This window comes from Triturus cristatus, chromosome 1_1, assembly GCF_964204655.1.
Source record: "Triturus cristatus chromosome 1_1, aTriCri1.1, whole genome shotgun sequence".
Lineage (NCBI taxonomy): Eukaryota > Metazoa > Chordata > Amphibia > Caudata > Salamandridae > Triturus > Triturus cristatus.
Genome location: NC_140579.1, coordinates 1,290,913,482 through 1,290,939,491, shown reverse-complemented (window position 1 = coordinate 1,290,939,491; position 26,010 = coordinate 1,290,913,482). Strand labels below are relative to the sequence as shown.

The following is a 26,010-nucleotide window of genomic DNA, read 5'->3' as shown; positions in this document are numbered from 1 at the left end:
ACAAGACAAGGGTGCCCATGCTCCCCGCTGCTATTTGCAATATATAATAACCCATGTTTGGTTATGCTGGAGCAGAATGAGCGCATTAAGTCTATGATCGGTGGACAATATCAAGTACGTGTTTTAGCCAATGCAGACGACATAGCGGTGGCATCTTCAGACCCTGCGGCAGAAGTTATTAAATAGAAAGATTAGCTAGCATATTTGGTGAGGTTTCAGGATTTAAGTTAAATGCCTCCAAAACACAGATTATATGTTCTAAGCTGGCATGCCCGGGCGATGTACGGGTATTAGAGTTAGAATGTCATTGCAGTACTTGAGCGAAGTGAGCTGGTCTAGCATTGTTTATGGGGTTCAAAAGCAGTTAGATCGACTAGAATGTCTGCATCTTACAATGGTGGGAAGATGCAATGTATTGAAGATGATTATTCTTCCTAGAGTTATGTATTATTTTAGGGCGGTCCCATTGGAACTAACTAAAAACAACTTCAGGGAGTGCAATCTATCTGTGATAGGTTTATTTGGGGACAAAGGAAAGCACGACGGGCTTTTAAATATATGATGCTACCACGTAATTGGGGGGGGGGGGGGTGGTCTGTTCCTAATTTTATTTTTTATTATTATGTATGTATTCTTCAAAACATACGGATATTGTTGACAGGTGAAGATGAATCGATAGCGGAAATACCATCAATATACCAAATGTTGTTAGGATTGGAAGCTAGAAACTTTGTAGTTAAGTTCTATGAACCAAGTTATTTAAAAGAAAAAACTAGGTTCAAGGAAAGTAGTACGGAAAGTGTTAGCACCGCTGGATGCGGCAGCTATTTTTCCTCCCATTTTTTGGGATATTAGGATGTTGAACTGGAGGGCTAAAGGGATTAAACTATTAGGAGATCTTTTTGAGGGTGGGATATTAGATTCATTTATAGGTCTAATAAATAGATATGGTCTTCAACAAAAGGAATTTTTTAAATATTTACAGGTTCTGGATTTTTTGCTTAAACATCTTAAGCGAGGGAATAATTAAGCTCCCGATAGTCGAGGAAATCAGAAGGAGGGCACGGCTAGGTGGTTTGTCTACTATACTAATCGAAACCCAACCTGATGACATGGATGCACAAGCAGCTAAATGGAGGGAACCGTTGGGATTGGAGGGGGACTATGTGCAACAATCAATTGATATGGCGGGGAAGATTTTATTGTCTGCAAATCTGAAAGCACAACTTTATAAGATGATTTTTGATTTGTATTACACACCTGTGAAGATGATGAAGTGGGGGGGTTCTAATGATGGCAAATGCTTTAGATGCAGTACGGAAAAAGCTGGGATAGTTCACATTTTTTTTATTGTAATGTGCTTCTGCAATTAAGGCTTCAATGTGACTATTTTTTGTCGGAAATTGTTGGGCAACAAATTTGCTTGACAAGAGATATAATGCCGACGGGTGTAGGTGAAAATGTACAATTCGGCCAGCCAACATATAAATTTAGATATATTATTTTCATTGCAGCAGCGCTGGCACGCTTATGTATTGCTTCAGCGTGGCTGCAGCGAGAAGCCCCTACGTTTGAGATGTGGCGGGCTAAATTCTATAATATTTTTAATTTAGAATATAGTCTTTACTCTCTTAAATCATCGAAGCGTAAAAAGCTAGGTATGCAGATTTGGCGCCAGATGATAGAACATTTGAATTAAGTTTATGGCTTAGGTAAAATGTATTTGTATAACTCCTCTTTTCTGTTTTTTGCTTTCCTGGATATAGTATCTGGCTTTATGTCTTGACCCGATATATTGTGTTACAAATCTGCATAATGGGTTATGCAATATGTATAATGTTTTGCTATTTGATATGGACTGAACAATAAAGTAAACAAAAACAAAAAAATTAGATTGGATGTGGATTTCCCATCATGATATAAGTTTGGCAGCTGTCTGCGTTAAAAAACAGGCCAATCCTTACATCATAAATACTAAAAACCCTGCCTACGAAGGTGCTCTACTTCCTCAAATATTGCAACTTCAGAGAGCTCTCCAAGATTAGATCCTACATGCGAGGCACATGCCCCAGACAGTACAAGAATTGTCTGTGTTCCCAAAACTGGGAACACAGCAATGAGAAATCACTGCTAAGGGTCTCAAGTTTTTATGATTGTGCCCACAAGTACATCATCTACAAATAGTATTTTCTTTCCACCCATGATATCCAGAAGGCCTCTTTTCCTCTAATAAATATATCTTCATTGCGCCAGAGGAGCACATAGCATGGAGTCTACCATGCAACTTCAAAGCCCTTTTAACCCATTGTTCACGCATGGGCAATGGCAGCAATAATAGCGTTTTCGGTCGATACAAGTTTCTAGGACACTGTAGAAAAAAGCACTCTTCCTTCTTTGAGAGGTAGTATAGCCCTTTTTATATGATCCATAGCAGTGTCAGTGCAGGACATAGTATATACACAGCACAGGCCATTTGGTAGGCCAAAACACAAAACATACGCAAATGTGTCAGTCTAAGGCATCTGGTCATCAGGGCACGTAAACATTTGGTGATTTCGGTCTAGGTCTTGTGTTCCCCTACACAAGCTAATAAATTTTCCTATCATGATTCTCTAGGTCAGGAGGAACCTTTAGGGGAACCATTCTGACTATATGTGTATACCATGGTGCTATCATCATCTCTACCATCTGGAATGATCCTCCCCCACATTTACAACTGTAAAGTCATCCAGAATGAGAAATCATTGATCGCTTTTTCAGTAGGGGGATTATATTATATTTAAACATATTCTACAGTCTCTTGATGCAAGCCTATATGCTTAAAGCAGAAGGGTTCCTACTTAAAGGGAGTACCTCCTAGTAATGCTGCTGTTGTGGTTTTGTCATGGGCAGAGCTTTACATTAAGACCAGTTAATTTTGTAAAAAAGTTATCTGGACATTAATGTCGGTTCGGAAACCTCGATCGTTACAAGTGCAACCACAATACCATCTACATAAAACAGAAGTGTCATTATGCTCCTTATGTCTCTGCTTTGTGTGATTGCCATCTCAAATAAAAACAGAGTTAGTAAAACAAGAGTGGTGACAGAGCACAGACGTTTCTAGTGCCCCTTAGGATGAGGAACGGTTGTGTCACAGTCACTTTACATAGCTTCTGCACTTTCAATGAAATCCCTGCACAGACTAATTTTACCTATTGCCATGAATAGATACCTGCACTCTACGAGGGCCTTTTCTGCAACCAGCAATATTGCTAGTTTGTCATTTGCTTCATTCTTTGCGTGCCACTGTAGATGTATAATGGTTCTAAGTTGGTGCTGCCTTGTGGTGCTGTAATATCCTATTCAACACTAAGTTTGTACTTAATCTGTCTATATGCAGCTTTCTTTGAGTATGTGTATGTGCCTCTGTCCTTGGATAACTCAATAAAATTTGTTTAAAAAAAAAAATGTATAATGGTTCTAAGGTGATTGCCAGCTCATAAGCCTAGAAAAAACACCACTGCATCCTTGTACACATGTATAATAGTGGTACCGACTTTGCGTTATTCAATTTATAATATTGAACTGGAAAGCAATCATCATGCATATAGTTCCCCTTATTCATAATGTCCAGGGCATTGCTACTTCATCTTCCTTGATGTCGCCACACAGGAAAGGCCACCATCTCTCTGTCTGTTATGGTCTTGGAAGGGGCTTGACAATTACTATCATGATGCATAAACTCTGAGGGGACTATCATTAGACTCTATCTCAGTGGGGGCCGCAGCATTACTATAATCACGTATTACCTCTTCAGGGACTTGAACTTGATTATCACACTATATATGTGGGCCCTTAAACTTGACTATCATCACATACTATCTCTGTGGAGGTTTGAACATGACTTTTATCATGTACTGAGACAATCTGGACATTACAGAAATCACACACTATCTGTGTGGGGACTTGCACGGCTATCAGCAACTCTATCTCAGCATGTCTTGAATAAGAACACTATAACATACCATCTCCCTGGGGACCTGGACATTACTCTCATCACACAATATTTCTGATTGTCTTGGATATGAATATCACAACTACTATCTCTGTGGGGAGTTGAACATGATAGCCACCACATACTAACAGATGTATGGTTCACAATCTTGCAATAGGGTTTTTATTAAAGAAACCTCATTTTAAGGTGGCCTGCAATATGCCACATGCACAAGCTTGCGCCGTGATGTGTGTCCTAATGCATGTGTGAATGTGCTTCATGACAAGAATGTGTCATGACACAAGCTTCTGCTTTTAATGTACTGATCAAACATGGCGGACAACCATGTTAGATTAGTAAATTCAAATGTAAATAAAGTGAAAATAAAAGAGTGCAATAGGTGCAAGCGGGGGGAGGAGCCTAGCGCGCAACCAAGATGGCCGCGTAGGTGCGAGGCTCCCGAGGACCTCCGCAACCTCCTACGTTTATCCTGTCTTCATCCTGCCTCGGTTGAGGGGACTGTGTCGGTGAGCCTGAGCCGAGGTGGTACCCGTTTGCCGTTCTCGAATCGGACTTCGGGTACCGGAGTGAGCACCGATTGAAGTTTGCGACCTACTTCTCGCCGGACCCCGGATTTGCGCTGGGGGGTGACCCAGTGGCAAAGTGAACAACAACGGCGGGCTGGGCCTGGCGAGTCGCGTACCCCGCACTTTCGCTTTCACTTTCGCACCCCCTTGCCGTCTCTGCAAGTGAGATCGCGGAGCTCTTTGTGTTGGTGTGGCCTCGCTGGGAGACCCGGCCTGCCTGCCGGCTGTGACCCACCCCGCCGACCTGGGGTGGCCCCCCGGAGCTCGTGGCCTTGATTGCTTGCCCTCGACGGCGTAGCTGGTGCGGGTGTGAGACCCGTGGCGATGGCCGCGAAACAAGATGGAGATCGGTCGAAGACCAAGTCGACCCGGCGTGGCGCCGTACATCAGGCCAACATCATGGACCGCTATACCCTCCAGAAGGGATCTCCCGGTGGACCGCACAAGTCCTCTGAGGGCCCCCCTGATGCCCCAGATTTGCCCACGGATCTGACTCTGCAAGACGTCATGGGCGCCATTGCTGAGATGAAGGCCTCGGTGGGCCAGCGGTTCGACACCTTGGCGCATAAGATCGACGCGGTCCTCGTGGATGTCGGCCTGGTGAGGGCTGATCTCTCCAAGACCAACGACCGGGTTGATTCTTTGGCCCAAACCGCGTCGGGCCTCACGACTGAGGTGGCGGCCCTCCAAACGGAGGTGCACCGACTTCGTCAGGCGAGTGCGCTTATGGATCGGCGCCTGGAGGATTCCGAGAGTCGGGCCCGGAGGAATAACATCCGCATCATCGGAGTACCCGAGGGACGGGAGGAGGCGGCGGCGGATCTTTTTGTAGAGGACCTGATCGCTACCCATCTCCAGCCTCGGGGACTGAGTAAATTCTTTGCCGTGGAGAGGGCCCACAGAGTTCCCGGGGGAAGGCCGAAGGTCGGAGCCCCTCCGCGGCCTCTCATTGCCCGGATTTTTAACTTTCGGGACAGGGACGCGATCCTGCAAGCCTCCAGACTGCATGGGCCGATTAAGCTGGAAAATATGGAGGTGAACTTTTATCCTGATTTTACCCAAGCGGTCCAGAAGCAGAGACTGAGTTTCCTGGGTGTCAAGCGCCGGCTCCGGGACATGAACCTAAAATACGCCATGCTCTTCCCGGCCAAGCTGCGGGTAGAGGTGGATGGTCGCACGCACTTTTTTGATCGTCCCGAAGCGGCCGGGGACTGGCTGGACACTCTGTCTGGGGGTAGTGATCGAGATGGTGGGGGGGGGGGGCGGCGGGAGGAGACGGCCCACTGGATCGGGACTGAGGGGTTGATGTTGGGCCTCACTCTGGACGTCTATGATGCCACTTTCGACCAAGCTTCTGTCTTTGTTCTTTCCCCTCCCTTGGAGGTTGTGTGGGGTCTAGAAGGGGTACTCTTTCCTCCTCTAGGGGGTCTAGCTAGTTTCATTATATAGGGGCGACGGGCACACTGCAAGTTGGGGGAGCTGTCTGGGCTCATGCAGGGGTGCAGGGAGGGGGGAGTTTTGTTGGGGCGGGTGGGTTGGGGTGGGGTGTTGTTCGTTTACACCACAAGGCAAAAGTATCGTTGTGTTATTTCTAAAGTGCTCTCTGGGGGACGAGTGATGGCTTCTGTTTATGATGGGGGGTAGGGGACTGAGTCTGTTGTCCTGGAATGTCAATGGATTGGGGGACAGGATAAAACGAGGTGTGGTCCTGCAGTTCTTGAAGCAAATTTCACCCGATATAGTTTTTCTGCAGGAGACACACCTCATTGGCAACTCCTTTTGTGCTATGAATCGACGGGGCTACCGCCTTGTGGCCCATTCGGGCTTCACGTCTGGTTCAAGGGGTGTGGGCATTATGGTTAAGAACTCGCTCCCGTTGGAGATTGATGAGGTGCTCCATGACGACAGGGGACGTTACACGGTTTTGGTGGGTAGAATGGAGGGCAGAGTGGTCGTTTTCGTGTCTGTCTATGTCCCGCCGGGGCTGCAGACGACCACCTTTGCGGATCTGGGGCGCCTCCTCCTTGGCCTTCCGAAGGGGATTCTAGTGGTGGGGGGGGATTTTAATGCTGTGGTTTCCGGAACTGTGGATCGTTACCCCCCTAGGGATCTCCCCCGTGCCCAGGCGTGGTTGTCTGGCCTCTTGGATACCTTGGGGCTGGTGGATTGTTGGCGTCTGAAACATCCCACGCAGTTACAGTACACCTTCCATTCAGGGGCTCATGGTAGTCTCTCACGGCTAGATTATGTCCTGGTTCCGGCGGCGCATGTGGGGAGGATAGGGGAGGTGCGCCATTTGGCACGGGGTATTTCAGACCACTCCCCGCTCTTGTTGCACTTTGATATTCTTCCGAGGGGAGAGGGTAGGGTGGTCCCGATTAATCCCTGGTACCTGCGTGACCCCACCATTCGCGCAGAGCTGGTTAAATCCCTTAAGCGCTACTTTGACGAGAATGTGGGGTCTGTGTCATCGGCGGTCTCACTGTGGGAGGCGTTCAAGACGGTACTCCGGGGAGAGGCCTTGTCCCTTATTTCCCATTCCCGGAGGCGCGAGCGGGAGGAGGTGACCCGTGTTGAAGCTGAGATAACCGAGTTGGAGGGTGGTCTAGAATGTGGGGTGACGGATGACAAATTACATGTTCTCCGACTCAAGCAAGCGGCCTATAAGGCCCTCGTCACGGAGGCGGCCAGGGGCCTCAGTAGAGAGCAACAGGGGAGACTGTATGATGTGGGTGATGAGGCTGGTAAATTGATTGCGTGGCTGGACAAAAAGGAGAGAGCGAGTCGAGTTGTCCCGTTGATTGAGAAACAGAATGGTGTGTGTGTCACTGAACCAGAAGAAATTGTCTCCTGCTTTGCAGACTATTTCCGTGGGGTGTATTCCCCGGTGTCCTCCCGCTCTGAAGAGGATTCCCATGCCCTGCTTAGGGATATCGCGCTGCCTTCCCTTTCGGAGGAGGACAGAGTGTCGTTGGACGCCGCTCCAACTTCCGAAGAAATTGCCCTCGCCATACGCTCGGTCGCTTCCGGCAAGGCCATGGGTCCTAATGGTCTTCCCATCGAGTTGTATAAACTGCGACCGGATACGCTGGCGCCGCATCTCCGTGCTATGTTCCTCGCGGCCCACTCGGCGGGTTCCCTCCCACTAGACCAGCGTCTAGCTACTATCGTGGTTATCCATAAGGAGGGGAGGCCACGGGACCGGGTCACATCCTATCGGCCTATTTCGCTATTGAATGCGGAGCCCAAAATTCTCGCCAAAGTGTTGGCCAATCGGCTGGTCGGCGTAGTGTGTGACTTGATTCACCAGGATCAGTCTGGCTTTATCCCTCATCGCAACACAGCGCTTAACCTGCGGCGTTTGCATGGGGTGCTCGCACGTGTCCCGTTCATACGGGAGCCGGCCATTTTGGCGTCCTTGGACGCCACTATGGCGTTTGACACACTTGAATGGACATATATTTGGGCGACGCTCGCAAAGTTTGGGTTTGGCCCCGGATTCATCGGTTGGGTAAAATTGTTGTACTCTGGCCCGCTGGCGCAGGTGGTTGTGAACGGTAGAGTGTCGGCTCCGTTTGAGCTGGGCAGGGGCACGCGACAGGGCTGCCCATTATCACCGCTCCTCTTCGCGCTTGCCCTGGAGCCCCTGGCGGAGTGGCTGCGGTGGGAACCTTCTATTCGTGGTCTCCGCTGGTCCCCCGAGTATGAGGACCGCGTATCTCTATACGCTGATGATATTCTCCTGTATCTGGCTTCCCCACGTAAATCACTGATAGTACTGGTCGACGTATTGCATTCATTTGGCCTTAACTCCGGCCTTGTCATCAACTGGGCTAAATCGTGCGTCTATGTTCTCTCTGGGGAGGATCCTATCCTTCCGCGGGGCTGTCCTATCCAGATCGCCCCGCGGGGATTTAGGTACCTGGGTGTCTTCATTACCCTGGACGCGGAGGCCCGATATAGTCAGAACTTGCTTCCCCCCCTCCAGCGCCTGAAGGAGGATGTCGCGCGTTGGAGGCGCTTGCCGCTCTCGCCGCTCGGCCGGGCGGCATTGTTTAAGATGTCGCTGCCGCGTTTCCTGTATGCTCTGCAGAACACAATGGACGTCGTCCCGGCGCGCTACTTTCGCGAGGTGGAGAGTTTGCAGCGCCGACTGTTCTGGGAAGGTAGACCGCGTATCGCCCTGGCGAAGCTGACGCTCCCGTGGTATGACGGGGGGATTGCCCTCCCGGATATCAAACGGTATTATTGGGCCTCCCAGCTGGCTGCGATTAATCACGGCCTGTACGGGCCCGCTCTAAACCCGGCCTTTGAAATGGATAAGATGTTACTGCCGGGTGGCGATTATAACCGAGCGCTTTACTCCAGCTCGCTTGACGCACGTCTGACGGGCCCCACGCGTGTCATGGTACGAGTGTGGCACGCGGCTAACGTGGCGATGGGGTGGAAAGATCGTTTGACCCGGGCGTCGCCACTATACGCATCGGAGCAGTTGGGCTCCTTGTGGACCTCGAAGGGCTTTGAGAAGTGGGACATGATAAGGCATCAGCAGGGTGGGTGATCTCTGGACGAGGGGGGGATTCAAAACGTTCGAGATGCTGCAGACAGAATTCCAGTTGCAGGACAGGGAGTACTTTCGGTATATGCAGATCCGTCATGCGCTATGCTCCGTATTCCCGGACGTTGCCTCCATCCCGGAGTATTCCCCTCTGGAGGATAGAGTACTAGATGGACATGTACCGGACAGCACGATTTCATTAATCTACAAAAAACTTATCAATGACCGCTCGGGACTGCTGACTAACCTTCGTGAGGCATGGGTTGCCGATGGATTGGAGCTGGATGACGAGGACTGGGTATCTGCGGTGGCCTCCCCAAAAGAGGTGGCCATACCGGCCCGCCTTCGTTTCGTCCAGCTCAAGATACTCCATAGGGTCTATGTTACGGGGCCAAGGCTACTGCGTATGGGCTATGCTGTGGACGGGTTGTGTAAGCGTGGGTGTGGTTCTTTGGGGACCTTTCTCCATATTTTGTGGGAATGCCCGGAGGTGGAGCGATTCTGGCGTGGTGTGCATGAGGTCCTGCGGGTGGTTACGCGTGTGTCGCTGCTGCCCGAAGCGAGGAGATGCCTTCTTAATGTGTGGGAGCCAACCGACTACTCGGTGCCGCAGACGTGGTGGGTGACTCTGGGATATATGGTGGCCAAACGCGACATCGCTCAACTGTGGGGTTCCCAGAGGTCGCCGACTGTCTCGGCATGGAAGGATAACATGGATTGGTGCATGTTTCGGGAAAAGGTAGTGTATGTTGCGAGAGGTAAGCCTGGGACATGGGTGAAAGTATGGGGCCCCTGGAACGCCTACCGCGGGGGAATCTGTACCCCGCCATTATTGCCCGATCCGTCACCGGCCCCGTCACCTTAACCAGTTTATCTCCCCGGTGCCGGGCGCTGAGTCCCCCTAGTCCCCGTCCTGACCTTTTCCCCCCCTTGATACTCCTATGGATTGGGTAGGGTCCCCCCTCTAGGGGAGCACATGCTGCTGTTTCCGATTGTGGGTTGCCTTGTGGATTTGTTTTTTTGTTGTTATTTATATTAAAATGAAACCGTTATGTGGGGTCCGGAGGGTGTGGCTACCACCGCTTCTAACTCCTGTGCATTTCCCTTTGCCGCGGCATGCGCGCTATTGTTTGTATCACATACTCCTCTTGCTTGCTAGCGGCCGGCCTGAAGGTTGTAGGCCCATCTTTGTATATTTTTTTAATTTTGTAATAAACGGTTTCAAAAAAAATAAAAAAAAGAGTGCAATATACAGAAGGAAGCAAATGGCGCAGAAGCATTTCGCAGATGCCGGGCCTTTGTAAACCAATAAATATAGACCGAAAGGAAATACCTGCACTCCCTTGAAATGTTAAATCTAAAATAAAAACAGCTCCTCAAGTATGCCGAAGAAGGATAAAAAACATTAACTCACAACACTGCGAGATCAAAATGCCACTGGGTGGAACAAACAGAGGGACAGGGAGAAAATCCATTGAATCAAGACATCTGATATAAACAACAATGGCTGTCCAATCATGAGCAAGTGGCTGTCCCAAAGTCCACTCTAAGTACATATAATGTTTTGGAAACAACAGGTCTTGCCAACTTGATGCTCAGGAGTGTGCATGGGTTCATCTGGGTGGGATGGTGGGTACTGAATTGATGCATAGTGGGATTCATTGCTTGTACTGCATAGCATGATGGGTCCGCTTGTGTTAAGCTGGTGTTGTCTATCTCAGATGTCTCAGCATGGATGTAATCCATGGCTGTTCCTACCTTCCTAAAATCTGTGCACCTGATGCCTGAGGGAGGTTGCTAGCCCCTTTCTTGCGTAAGTTGCTGGGTGAAATTCACCCATTCCCAATTGTGTGGCCAGGGATCTCATTTCTGAAAGTGCATTCAGATGTATAGTGGATACAATTTCGATAAATCAGATAGATAGATAGATTTACAACTAGATAGAGGGATGGGCAGACAGATGTACATACAAATATAGGGATATATAGATGGACAGATGCACTACTAGGGATAGATTGAACGAGAAACAAATATATACAAAGACCGATCTATGTAGCTAAAGCTGTCTATGTTACAGGTAGAGGGATCAAGAGAGGGTGGGATGGAGGTTAATCGACAGACAAATAGCTTTAGATAGAAATGCATTTAGATTCAGTTCAGTGTGTCTTTCCTTCCTTTCTTCCTTCTGTCCTCCTTCCTGTCTTTCTAGTATGTCTCATCAACCCACCCCTCTCCTTCTCTTACTCTTTCCCTGTCTTTTACTGTCTCTCTCACTGCCTCACTCCATTTCACATCTCTCCCTGTCTTTTTCTCTCTTCCTATCTTTCCATCTCTGTTTCTGTCTTTCGCCCACTGTTTTTGTCTTTCTACCTGTCTCTCCCTCCTTATGACACTATCTGGCTTTATTTCTCTCTCACCAATTCTAACTCTGTTTCTCCTTGACTCTCACATATGTCTCATATCTGGCTGTCTTTCCCTATTTTTTCTCTCTCTCTTCTTGTCTTTCTCTGTTTCTGTCTTTCTATCTATCCCTGTATCTCTATCTTTCGATGCCTCTCACTAGCTTTAATTTATCTGCCTCTCCTGTCATTCTTGCGTCCTTCCCTGTCTCCCCATATCTCTGACTTTCTCTCTCCCTATTTCTCTCACTGGTTTTGTTTGACTTTCATTATCTCTAAATCACGCTCTCCTGTTTAGCCCTATCTCTTTATTTGTCTCCATTACTTTTACCTTGTCGTTCTCTCCCTAAATCTCTGACTCACTTTGTATCTCTCCCCATCTCTCTCTGTGTTCTCGGACTTTGTCCATTTCTCCCTATGTTCCTATTACTGTTTTCCCCATTCCCTCCCCATTTTGCTCCCCTGTACCGTTCTTACTGTCTTGGGCGAAATGTACATTAGAGGCTCAATGCTTTATTTTCCGGTGCTCCGCTATTTATGCTAAATGAAAGGAAGAGAATGCGACTCCATAAATGGGGAACCGGGTTCGATTCTCGGTGCTCAGCGTCAGCTCAACACCCTGTGATTCTGGGGGTCACTTATTCTCCCTGTGGCTAGGAAAATGAATGTGTCCTTGGGTAACGTAACTGGTGCTGTGTAAAGCGCTCCAATGCCTTCGGGTCGAGTTTGTGCTACATAAACCTGCAAAGGTTTCAACCCTGGAAGGTTAGACCTATGTTTACATTGAAGGATGAATAACTAGACTCTTGAATTATTTGCCAGCATGTAGTGCACCAAAGTCTTCCCTCTCGTTTGCTTCACTAACAAAAATTACACACAAAAAACATGTATCAAAACTATTGACTTTAGTTTGTGTGTCGTCACCCTGGAATTTCTAGTGCATAATTTTGCGGTTATTGGTAGACTGCAAAGAAATGGCAGTTTCATGTATCAGCCTTTGTCTAATACCTATTAATGGTACAAATTGTCACAAGCAAAATAAACTATGGGTCATCCGTGGTTGCCTTGTTAAATTCAGGGTCCGCATTATGTTTTCAAGAGTGGCTCTCGTTGTTGCAACCAACCTGTGCTTGGTGGTTGGGGGGGAGGGGAGGTTTCCTTTCATTCCTAACTTGAGTCTCACCTCTGTGCTCAGCCGAAACACAAAGGCTGCGATCTGCATACATTAACACTTGAACGGCTGCCCATGGAAGTGCTCTGCCTCGATGGAACTGTTAACGCCCTGCTCTTGAACCTGTCGCCTAAGGAAGGGGGAAGATTTAATTTCTTAATTTTCTTTACAGCTGTTTTGTAGGGCCCGAATTATGATGAGCATGTTCTCTTGCTGTTAAAATTATAACGTGGCTTTACATGGTCTAACATGAAGCAATTTTGCAGTTTTCTTTTTCATGAGTTTATGCACCTTCCTAAACCTATTTAAGGCACTTTGGCACCTCCTTGAAGGCCTGAATAAGATAATCAAAGAGAATGGTGAACACAGCCATGTGCAAACAATTCGAGGAGGATGCCTCCCACTTAGACTGTTCTCATCAGAGTGGACGCATACATACAAGGTAACAAGCATTGGCATAGCCAATAGGTCTCGCCTTTGGGACCTTATAAGTGTTTAGCCATGCAACAGTTGCATAACTAAACACTTATAAGGTCCCAAAAGCAAGACCTATTGGCTATGCCAATGCTTGTTTTAACTGCTGCAATCTATTGAAGCCTCACGGAGAACATCAAAGCGGCCGCGAAAGTGAAAGTAATCTCGATCAAGCGCGGCGCGCGCGCCCGCGCACATGCACTGTAGCTTTAGGCTGGCCTGGTAGCAATTTTTGGAGCCCTCACAAAATGTCTCGCCAGATCAGCGCATGCGCTGGGTCAGGCGAGACCTAAAAATCAAAACCGGGAAAAAGGAGGGTGGCTGGTGTAGAAGGGAAAGCTGAAGGAACATAAGAGGAAAGGTAAGCCTATGTAGATAGGACAATAAGTTCAATGAATGTAAATGGTTGATGTAGACTGGCTAGGAGTGACAACACCGAATTTTAGCTAAAAGGCGAAAAGAGATGGGCAGAGCACAGGAAGGCGGTTGCAGCATTGGCTAAAGGGTAGAATTGCACAATGCAGGACATGCAATCTGGTAAGGAGGCAGATGCAAGTTAGAGCAGTCAGTGGTGTGAAAGTATGCTGAGGCAAGGAAAGATGGAATTTTGTATGATGGTTCTAGAGAATGCAACAAGTAGGGAATCATGGTCAAGATGGCAAGTGCTGAGGTTGTGAGAAATTCAAGTGTGTAGCTGATCCAGTTCTAGAAATTAATAAAATGCATTATGTAGAATATGAACAATTAACTATTTATCAGAAAAGTTTGCTTAATAATACATAGCTTTGGCCAGTGTTATTCCGCTAAGATGTTTCTTACTTAATTTTGGATTATGCTGGTTCATAAGAAAGGAGTTAAGTCATTGTCACTATGAGGGAGAAGCATGGAATCTCTCCAGGAGTGTGTTATGGTGTGCTTATAGTCAGTAAGAATCATGCAACAGGAGGTATGAGGCTTTGGTGTCATATGAGGATGCTTTCAAATGGAGATAAATGGAGTAAGCGAGAGCTGGCTCTTTATTTTGCCTGCTGTAAATAAATGTGTTCATTCTTGATTGTGTCAACAGAAACCTGCAACTGGATCTGGGCAGCAAGCAGGTAACAGAGCACCTGGGTTCTGGAGGAAAGGAAATAGTGTGATCATTATCCGGTCAACAATATCGGTCTTTGGTAAAGGATCAAAGTGATATATAACAAACACACACTTTTAATGAACATGGGAGACAGTGTCTTTTATAAAAGCACAGAAACAATCCACACATTTCCCCAAGTAAAGAACTAATGGATAAACAAGCAACTCACGTTTAAGTCTTTCAATTGCAAATAATTCAAAATCAGCCAACGAAATGTTCTCCGTCGGGGGCTGCAGGTAGAACTGGAGGCTGTGAGGGTAGAGATCTCCTCGTCTGTCACCAGACAGCTTGGCGTGCACTATCTTCCTGCGATTTTTGCGAAATTCCATTTTTTTTTTTATATCACGGTAAACTACAGAAAGAAATGTGTCATATTAACTTGGGGAGTACCCAAAGCATGTTTAAAATAGCAGTCTGCAAACAAGGTCTCACCCAGCGTGGTATGCTCATAGCATGCATGTCTGTGAAGGCTTCCTTCAAATTACAAAAGGACCATCTGAAGTACCCTGGGTACAGCAGAGGTAAACTCAGTACAGGCTTTGCACTGTTTTCCCATCTACACAAAGCACAAACATACTACACTTGATAATTTATCATTGCCTTAACATTGAGAATGTGATTATTTTCTCTACGCGCTGAAAGGAACACATCAAAACAGTCAAATGTATACACAGGGAACCCTCGATATACAGGGACCTACTTTGACTGCACATCGACACCTACTTCTTATTGATGTGGGCGTTGGTCCACTTCCTCTTTTGGAGGTCTTTACTGCGCGACACATTGGTCTACCATCTGTGTTGTGCACTCCATGTGGTCATACCAGGCAACAGACGGAAAGGCCAGATGATATAGCGTGTATACAACTATCTTTGGAAATAATCATATAACCATCATAGTAGGATGGATGTCAATGTGAAGGAACACAGAATTAACTCAAGTTGGTCTCGAAGTATGTTTAGCTACAGTAATAGAGCTGAATCTGAAGATTCTTTTAAGGCGAGTGCGAGGTTCGCGTGTCTGTTGGTAAAGCAGGTGCACTGACAAATGGAAGGGACTACTTACTTTACTTTTTTGGGAAAAAAATGCATTCATACTAAGTGTTCCTTGGAGGGGGTGCAAACAAGGAAAGTTGGTTCAGTCATGCCTGGCCATGGAGTTAAGCTTGACCTGCAAAGTTTATCCATCTTGCCCATCGGCACTACCCTATAATCAGCGCATTTGCATAACACATCACTTCAGAAGGGATAAACAGACATCAGAAATAGCAACGGAATATCACATTTCACCCCACCGAACGACAGTGAAGCACTCTTTATTTACAAAGACAGATGGTGGATGCTCCAATACAAAGGATTAAAGCTAAATAAACAAACATTTAAAACATTTTTTTAAAAACAAAAACACTCCTAGATGACTAAACTGCTCCAATGTGAACTAAAAATGCAGTATCAGAACACATGTATGTTGCTACTCTTAAGGAATGTGGCGTTTTTTAAAAAACAAAATTAAAAATCATGAGCATAACAGCTGCAAGAGCCTGTATTTAGGCTAAATAAGCAAGTAATAATCAGGTCAGTTGTACGGAATTTACACGTTATACATAGTTTTGTATAGAATAATGTATGTATAGAGATGTGTGGGCAGAGTTTGAATTAAAAAAAAAAACTGAGTGAACAGTTAACCGTTGTTAAGTCACAACTCAAGAACTCTTCGGTCACTAGGCTACAAAGTTTATTGAACAACGCAGAAGCAGTGACACTTGCAACCCAGCAGCTACTCAAGAGCACGTTTTGGGCACACTTAAGAGCTGAAGTGGGAGGCCCTTTGATGATTCAATTTTCGATGATAAACCAACTTCATTTTTTGAACCTTCCATGGAAAAGATCACTATTCATTAAATTTAGATTGGGTATCCCCCCTGTCAAAAAGCTGACAAAAAACTAGCAACAGATCAGCCATCTGTGACTGCAAGGAAGGCGGGGAAAGAATTCCTGCTTCACTGTCTGCTTTGCACAAAGTCTTTGCCAGCAAAGAAAGAGTACCTTAGACAGTTATTTATCAAGTATAACATACGGCACTACACCGAAGCCCTATCGGTCTGTCTCCACAATGACTCATAGGCCATCTATAGGCCAGTAGTCTCATACATTTACGGTATATACATCTATGGTGCGTGAATTTGTAATGCGCATGGCTGCCTCAGCATTATCTTTATATAATACAAGCATTTACAATGCAATGGTCTCGGCATTGTTAAAGTTAGAGCTATTGGCATTGCTCATGACATTCTTTTTGTTTATGTTTTTGTTTTTAAAACATTTAAAGAAACGGCATTGTTATTTACAATGTCAATAGCTTAATCACTCTCAAATGCGAGACCTATTGCATTTGCACCCACACACAGAGCCACCCACACAGAGCCACTCACATAGAGCAATCCACACACAAATAGAGCCACCACAGAGCCACCTACACACACACAGAGTTACCCACACACAGACAGACCCACCACGCATAGAGCCACCTACAAAAAAGCCACCCACACACACAGAGCCGCACACAGAGCCACCCACACACACACAGACCCACCCACACACACACATAGCCACCCCCCACACACACATAGCCACCCCCCACACACACAGAGCCACCCCCACACACAGCCACCCCCACACAGAGCCACCCCCACACACACATAGAGCCACACAGTAACCTCAAAATTTAACACATATCTACTTTTTGCTGGATCAACTGACAAACCCCTCAACAGGCTCTATGAAGATTAAGATTTCATGAGTAATTTTGTTTTTTACAACAGGAAGTGAAGTATAATTTGAAGGGAGCCAGATCCTAAATCTGAGAGCAAAATATATCCTGTTTTTTATTAGAATAACTGGCAGACGCTGCTCTTAACATGGTTTGGTAAATAGAGTTAACCATATTCGAATTTAAAATTAGAAATGCTAATTGCGGCTGCTCCGGCTTTATTACTGCAGTTGCAGAGTGAAGTTCAAAGCACCAACACAATATGTTTTCGTATTGCTACAGGAGCCCTGGTAGACATTGTGACACCAGCAATGCGGATAAATCGAAAAAGATTGCTTTACATAAAGAAACGACACCAACATAGCTCCCTATGAAGGACACTGGTATAGATAAATGTACCTGGCCTATAAACACACGAGTGTCGGTGGGAGCACACGCGTGTGCACGCGCGCACGCGATCACACACACGCACACACACAGATGAAGCTCGATGTGCAAATGGATGGCGGCAACAGGAGATGGAGACAGGAAAGTCATCACCCATTCAATCTTTGGCTCCTCACCGAATAAATCATTTTTGCTACACAATGAAATATTCATTCTCCGTGTCCAGCTCTTCACCATCTACTGCAGATTTACACAGAGTAACAGGGATGCGCTTTAAAAAGCAGAAATTCACTCGCAAAACATACACATATGTACCCCAATGTACTTATTTTGGGAACACGTGTGCTGCACGGGAGGGGGGGGGGGGCGTGGCTGCTTCCATGCACTGCGCCTCTGGGTGTCAGCACTGGTGCTGGCTGACAATTCGTCCTGACAACTTCACCAGATTCTTCTATGCTAACATTAATTATACATAACTTCTCTGTATAAATCCGTATTTTTCCACATAACATATGGAACATGGCTGGGAGGAGGAATCCCTAGGGTTTCAGCCCGCTCTCTTGTGCGGAAGCGAACAGCCCATCACTTCAGAGGCCATCCTGCAGCGTTCTCTCATCTCGCACAATTCCCAGACTGCTCTTCGCCCCCGCACAGCTCACTGCCATTCAGATTTCCGCTTCCCAGTCCGAGAATCTTATTAAAGAGCTGCAGTCCTAAACTTTTCAATGAAATCCTTAAAATGTGCATCACAAATGCTGCCGCGTGGCGCGCTGTGTGCAGGAGTAAGTACCGCCCTGCACAGGAGCTCTCTGGAGCAATGACAAAGGAATCACCAATCCCACAAGAACATACGGACATTTCTGATGTGGCGTAACGGCCAGACACAGAGCTGCGGACTAGTTTGGAGCTGGGGAACCAGGTTCGAGTTTCGGCGTCGGCTCAACGCCTTATGATTCTGGGCAAATCACTTTATCTCCCGCGCCTTCCAAAAATGGATGTGCAACGTAACTGGTGCTCAAGTTAAGCGCTCCAATAGCTTCGGTCGAGTTCGAGATATATAAAATGCAGAAGGTGTACTGAAAGTGGAAGTGTAGATGCGGGGCTTCTCATGAGAGTCCTGGTGCGCAGCGATCAGGGACCCACTGGTATTCACGCCAGTCTGCGGGTTACATGCCTATGAATCTTGGCCTCGTGCTCTAAACTTAGTGCTCCAATTTACATAGAACGTTATGACTCGAAGTTAAATCCTAAGTCTGCATCAGCTACTTACACCAAAAACATAGACTAATCGATCATTCGGTCAACGTACATTTTCTTGAATTGCCCTCCTTTCTGATCTTGTTTTTTTTTTTGCAGATTCCTCAAGTTGTCTCACACTTGTGGTTTTACTCATCTGCGTGGTAATACCAGACAGTTGCGGGCAATGGTATGCCTGGTCCACTGATTCACTAGTGCATAAGCGTAACCGGTCCGTGCATGGGGCTCAGACCAGCATAGACCGCTATTGGAGCAGACTTCCGCCAGACACGCCTGACCAGAAGTTGTATCAACCTCCAATCTGCGTGGCATAGGTGACGGAGTATGTGCCTGCTTTACCACGTTTGGCACAATTATGTGTGTGCCACTCATGTCTGCTTCAAACTCAGTCTGCAGATGGCAAACCATGCTCTTCGAAAGGGGGCCACGCATATGAAATCAGAGAGAGGCGGCGAGGGCCGCCCCTCCCCGTCCTTCTGGTCCACCCCTCCGCGCGCCCTCCCCAGCAGCACTTATCACTGGTGATGTGAGGGAGAGGATTAATTGCAAAGGAAGGGCTCATTTAGCCGGATATTGTTCTTGGCGGCTTTGACTAGGCCGAACGGCAGGCAGCAAAGAATTCAATGCTCTCTGCTAGTGTAGCGGGCACGTCACGCGCGCATCGATTAAGGGGTCAACCATTTGACTTCACAGCTCTGTTCTGCTGCAATTTACTCTGCGCATGAAACAGGGGCACAAACTTATCACCACGCTATCCACTCCCGAAGGTAAATAAGAAAGGAAAACAACATTCACCATCACGGACAATCATTAACAAGCCGAGGGCACCGGAAGACACCACCGCCTTTCTCCGAGGCAGAGCAGAAATGCCTCGGAGAAACGCAGCGTCCTTTTCGGATTCGGGGGCGTGTTTTGCTGTTGTCTCCTCCTTGAGACTTCTCGCAAAAAACACGCCCCCCGATCCGAAAAGGACGGGGCCTAATCGGAGTGACTGACCTCTTCTCCAGTGGCTGGCCAGCCTTTACGAGGCCAGCCAATGGAGAACAGGGGAGAAGAGGGGCTGGTTCAAGCCCCTCTTCTCCAAGTCATTAAATCTCCGACTTCCGGTTCTGCCTTTCGGCAGACCGGTAGTCCTCGACCTAAAAAGCAAAGCGCTCTGTGGAGGCCAAGTTGTAAACGATTCCTAGCCGTGAATGGCAATGCACGTCCCTGATCAGTTGAAAAATGCAATACCACATGTAGCAGGTGCAGGTTAACGCAGGCACTCTTGTGTTAGCCAAATAAAGGAACTACGCCTGTGAAGCACAACATGCAAAATCCGATTTCAAACTGGTTTTACTTCCTTCACTAAAATTGTATTTAAAACATCACAGAGCAAATTTGAAGGCATTGACTACTAAATTTATTTTGTGGATTTGAACAAGTTGAGTTTGTAATTGTAATTGCATTTATATAGCGTTTACTACCCCCGACGAGGCATCGAAGTGCTTTTGTGACCTTCTGTAAAGTCACTGACTTCTAAATCACGTGTGGTTTTCTTGAGACATTGCAATACTTTGCAAAAAGTTGTATTTGTTAAGTCAGAGGAGGCCTATCATATTTAAATGTAGAGCGTTCTGAATTCCAAGCAATTCATTTAGTACTACAAAGAGCAAAGCACATGCATTTAATTCCATGTTGCTCATTGCTTTGCTTTCCACTACCTATTCAAATAGCATTTGTATTTTGTCTACTTGGACATGTTGTGACTGAGGCCACTTATGTCTCCTATCGTTTTTGTATTTTAAATGCAGTGCACTGATTGGGCACTCGAGAGACAAGCGATCCACCATATCATATACTGGTGTAATGCCCATTTCTATAGGTTGCGCCCGGAATACCTGGATGATCTCTTCAGGCATATGCTATAGCCAGGGCCACTGGAATTATGCAGCAGGGAGGACAAAATTATGCAGCAGGCTTGAGCAGATTATGCAGCAAGTAAAGGCAAATTATGCAGCAAAATATGGAAGATTTTTTTATAGTATTACTCGATTCTTTTCTCATTTTTAAACTTGGTAACACTGTCAGTGCATTGGTTGTGCCTCTTCGGAACCAGTTTACCACCCTAATATAGTAATAACAACAGAAAGGTGACTAGTTAACCTTTGCAAAGATCCTTCCATTGTGTGGCAGTACATGTTGCTTCTTTTTTAGTAACTTTTTCAAACAAGAAACGATTTTTTTGTTAAAATCTGCAGATTATGCGGTAGAGAGTTGATTCTGTGACAAATGCGGCATATCTATAATTATGTTAAAATCGCCACAGCCACACAGTTGCATAATTCCATTGGCCCAGACTATAGCTGACCACACAATGATTGTTCCTCTGTTGGTACACAGTGGATTCATTAGAGTTTATATTGTTTCTGCTTACAAAATAGCCATTCTGATGGGTAGCTCTTTTAATGGTCCTGTGTGAAGGCAAGAGTATATACTATAGTTGATCCATAATTGACCCCCACCACAGCTCCCTCACATTTTAGCTGCTTTCACATCTGGGCACCTCCAATGCCAATATTCAGTGTTCTTTAAACTGTTTGATAGTCCAATCCAAATGGTAGATGTCAACTAGGCCTGAGAAAAATGTAAATTACCCTTGCATAGTTTGCGTAATTTGGGGAATTTCGTGTTACACTTGTTATGTAAAATCCCTGAAATTATGCCATTACGCCATATCACTTAGTTATGTGGCATTTGCTACAAACATTTATGATGAACACTCAGGAGGAATGAGGACAAACAGAACGTGAGCAGGTATTGCTCATGCCAATTGTCTTTTTTGAGCTATAATATGCTGCAGATTGTGTCCTTGTGTCAAAAAATGACACATTGATTAATTTTGTGCTAAAATATAGCACTTAAAGCCAGATTCACATTTTGCATCATTACTTGTCATTTCGTATAATTTTCCTAAAATTTTGTGTAAGTGCGCAAAAGCAAATCACATGAATTTTTCACACTCCTACTGTCCACATGCATGAACAGCAACATCTTTTCGAACACTTTTCCCACCTACCTAGGCATATACACAGCTTTTCTGGTGCTGAGACACATTTTGCAAAGTCTCTGCCATACACACATGAAGCCAAAACACCTCCCACATAGGCCAGATTACACTGACTCACTTTTCCACCATCCATATACTTGACACTAAGGTTTAAGCACACTATCTCACACTACTTTTTGCTTCATCTTCGCACATTCTTCAATCCTTAGCACTGCCACAGAGTAGCACAATACCCATTTACAAATGCACTTCGGCCCTTCACCAGCTACATGAACTACTATAAATGCATTGTTTTTTCATATAAATTCCAGTACAGGAGGAAATAATTTGATTGCTGAATTCAACGTTTTGTGACAGAAGTCTACGCTCTGGTCTTAACTTACTCGCTACATCAAATTGTGTGAGCGGGGGAAAGACATTTCAATCCAATATTCCTCATTTTCTTCAGATTGTGTTATGTATGCAATCACATTTATTTATTGTTTTCTAGAGTATAATTATGTGCCATATACAATAATGGTATGTGTATTTGTAGAATGTACTCTCATCCATGATTGAATTCTAGTGATGACCAGGTGTCTGTGCATCGAAACCAGTCGAGGGTACGTATGTTAATTGAAGAGACAGATTTTCAGGTTCTTTTGGAATTCAAGAAGATCGAAGACTCTGTCTGATGTGAAATGGAAGATCATTTGATGCTTTAGGTGTTATGTAAGAGAATGCTGTAGTTCTGTGCATGCATGGAATGTGTGTGAGTCATACTGCAGAGCGTAGGTGACTGGGTTGTTGGTGAAAGGAGATGTGAGTGGCCTGGTAAGTGGAGCCTAAGTTGTGTAGTGCCTTGAACATGTGTGGGGGAAGTTTGAAATGCACACATTTGTGCATTGGGAGTCAGTGGAGCTCCCTCGGATGTGATGTGATGTTATGTTGGTTATACGTGGTGGGGTGAGGATGAGTCTGGCTGCCACATTTTGGATGGTTTGTAGTCTTCTTGCGAGATGCTTGGTGATACAACCAGAGAGAATGCTTGGTGGTACGACCACAGAGAAGGTTTCCATAGTCTAGTTTGCTGGTGGTGAGGGTGACATTATTTTCTGGTGTTACTTGGGAGCCATAGAATCTTCCTCAGCATCTTTAGGGTGTGGAAGCAGGATGACTGTGCTGACTTGTGCGGTCACTGCCAGTTTGGTGTCAATGATGATTCCGAGGTTCTGGTGCTAGGTGTGGTTGTGGGTCTGAGTGCAGCCAGCCAACAGGTGGAGTCCCATGGTGTGGTGAAGATCACTACTTTTGTCTTGTTGGTGTTGAGTTTGAGAAAGTCAGCTTCATCCAGTTAGCGATTTCGTCATGCAAGTGATGAACTTGTTTCTTGTGTTGGGGTTCATGTCTGAGAGGGAGAGTATGAATTGTGTGCCGTTGGTGTAGGAAAGCATGCTGAGGTTTGCGCTGACGATTGTGGTCAGAGGGGTCATGCATATGTTGAAGAGGGTCGTGCTGAGGGATGGACCTTGAGGCACCCTAGAGATGACTTTGTAGGCTTCTGAGTAGTGGGGTGCCAAGCTTATAGCTTTTGATCTATATAAAATCATAATTTTGAACATTGGTACTGCCAACTACAAAAGTGTAATAGCTACTTGTCCCATGCCTGTCAAAGTAGGGCTATTAATAATTAAATATTTTTAATTTAATTAGAAAGTATGAATTGCAGGGAATAGAATTAATTGACCTTCCAATAGGTCTGGCTTTTAATTTGTGTATACAGATCTGCTTCTTCATTGTTACACCGGCCATTAGTAATCCTCTAGTAAGTATTGGAATTTGCACCATCTCTCTATAATCATCAGCTCATGCTGAGATGTCCATCATGACTCACTAATCAACAGTGCCTGTTTGGGTTTGCATATATGACCATTAAGTCTTAGTATATGGTCAGATTTGCACCACTACCCAGAAATCTTCACTACATGCCCAGGTTTGAATCATTACTCATTAAACCATGTTTACGTGCATGCTTAGATATACACCACTACTTATTAATTCTAAATGTATGTTCACATTTGCCCCATCATAAATATCACTATCATTATATATGGGCAATTTAATATCACGGTCTTTGGGGCCATAAACATATATGTTGTGTTTATCTTCCATGGACACTGCATTTGAAAGAAATCTGGTTATTCATTGATCTTATTTCACAGCAAAGAATAACCATACTATGCTACTCAATTCTTTTGTTAAATACAAAATCACTAAAATCCATACTGTGCTATGTACCCAATTAAGACTGCAAGTTTGTGCCAGTTTTAGGCTACAGATCTGTGCCCAGTGATGACCATGGGGACCCCATCCTTGGGGAGCAATATTTAAGTGTCCACAATAGCCTACCCCCAGAACACTGTGGTTCCCTGCTCGCAGTCTCCCAGACAGGGAACTCCACTCGTCAGGGATGGAGCAATCTAGACACACTTGATTCTACACTATAGTGCCTCAAGGTGCACTTCTATATATTGTAAATGTGCTTCACTCTGAGCCACATTATCAGAGAAGCCGTCAACCTTTTTCTTAAAAAAAGAAATGCGATATGTTAGGTATTATTTTAAATACGGAGTGCCCTCTTTTTGTATTATAATTCATTATTATAATCTGAAAGTGCTCTTGAAATAACTAACAATTTCACAAGTGTCTATGAAGATTTTCGACCTTAAAAATAGCACGTGGAATAAACATGAATGCACATCAACATGAAACAAAACAGTGTCATGACTCATAAAGAATCATTTTTCACACTGCATTTGCTGAACGAAAGTATTTAAGACAGTTTTTGCTCCACCCTGTAGACAAAGCCTTTCCCTCAGTCCATCAGCTTGGATGTTACTATCACCTGCTTTAAGATGAAATATAAGGCAGGACTTAGGACTAAGTAGTTGTATACAAATAAATACACCTTTGCGCAAAACAAAGGAACCATTAGCACCTCAACAGGCTGTGTGCTGGAACCTCCTGAAGTCAGTTGACATTCCACACTAGTAGCCCTGCTCTGAAGACAGCACACCTTTGAGAAAGAAGGAACATCGGTGGCTCCTGAGACTCAGGTGTCCAACTGGGATGACTCTGATTACAGCTTGGTGCTATCTTGCGTTAAAACAATAAAGCCAAGTGTGTAATTTTAAAGTGTATAGTAAAAATAAATGCATCCGTGTGTTTATAGTAAATGTTGTAAGTCACAAAAATCCTCCTGTCCGTGTTTGCAGCTGTCTCAGGAATTTGCACTAGGTAATAGTGACAACCAACTCCCAGATCACTTCACAAGATAAACGCTGAACATTATTTTGGAGCACTCTCTTAAAATCCTCAGATTGAAGACAATGCACACTACAAATAGAGAGATGCAGGAATTTGAAAAATGGCAATCCTGGAGACTAAGGCATATAGGGGCAAAAAGGGGAGAAAATGGAAAGACATTAAAAAATAGAACATGACCGATTTGGGGAGTTTAATAACAGGAAGAAAAAACATAGGACATCTGTCATATTAAAGAAGATGAGGACCAAAATTAAAAGATTTGAGAAATTAGAGAATGGAAGAGCTGTGATGGAAAAAGGAGAATCAGAGGTCTTGTGTGCAATATGTGAGGATGCAGAAATGATGGAATCTAGAGTAATGTGAGAGGGAAAGGGATGAGTGTAAACACACAAGAAGCATATTTGTGAATTAAGAGATTGAAGTGTCTACTACAACAAAAACCCAAAGGGAATGAGGTAACTATCCATAAAGTGTCTCAATGTATATCTAAGAGTTTTAGAAACATGGACAAAACGTAACATTAGTTCTAGAGCTGTATTGCAACCTACAATATTTATATATGTTATAAAGTATCCCCTGTCATACATTATAAGAATATTGCAAGTTACTCAAGAGTTTCATGATCATATAGAGGAATGGGGCTGAAGGCCGAGTTCCCTTATAAGGTCATGGAACTCAAAGGTGATGTGCAAGATCCTTTTAACATATGGCAGAGGGTATTTTATTCCCTATAATACATTGTGACAGAATCACCCTTCCTAGAAACCAGTTAAATCTTTGGTGTCTTTCTCTTTCATATAAAGCTGTAGTTTGACTGCAGCCACGAAAAATAAAAGAAGATTCTAGTGTGAAATTAAACACATTAAAAATCAGTTAGCAATATGAAGAAACACATTATACTCAGTTTAACATAAGGCTTATTAAAAGAATGCTGATGTGTAGAAA

At 45.1% G+C, this 26,010-nt stretch overlaps 1 long non-coding RNA gene across 1 annotated transcript in view; it reads right to left on the bottom strand.

The window, feature by feature from the left end:
- LOC146871976 (uncharacterized) overlaps positions 1-26,010 on the bottom strand; it is a 522,926-nt gene that overhangs the window by 63,705 nt on the left and 433,211 nt on the right. The window contains exon 3 of the long non-coding RNA XR_014981287.1: positions 14,467-14,649. This is a non-coding gene — a long non-coding RNA (uncharacterized LOC146871976). The remainder of the gene's footprint in view (positions 1-14,466; positions 14,650-26,010) is intronic.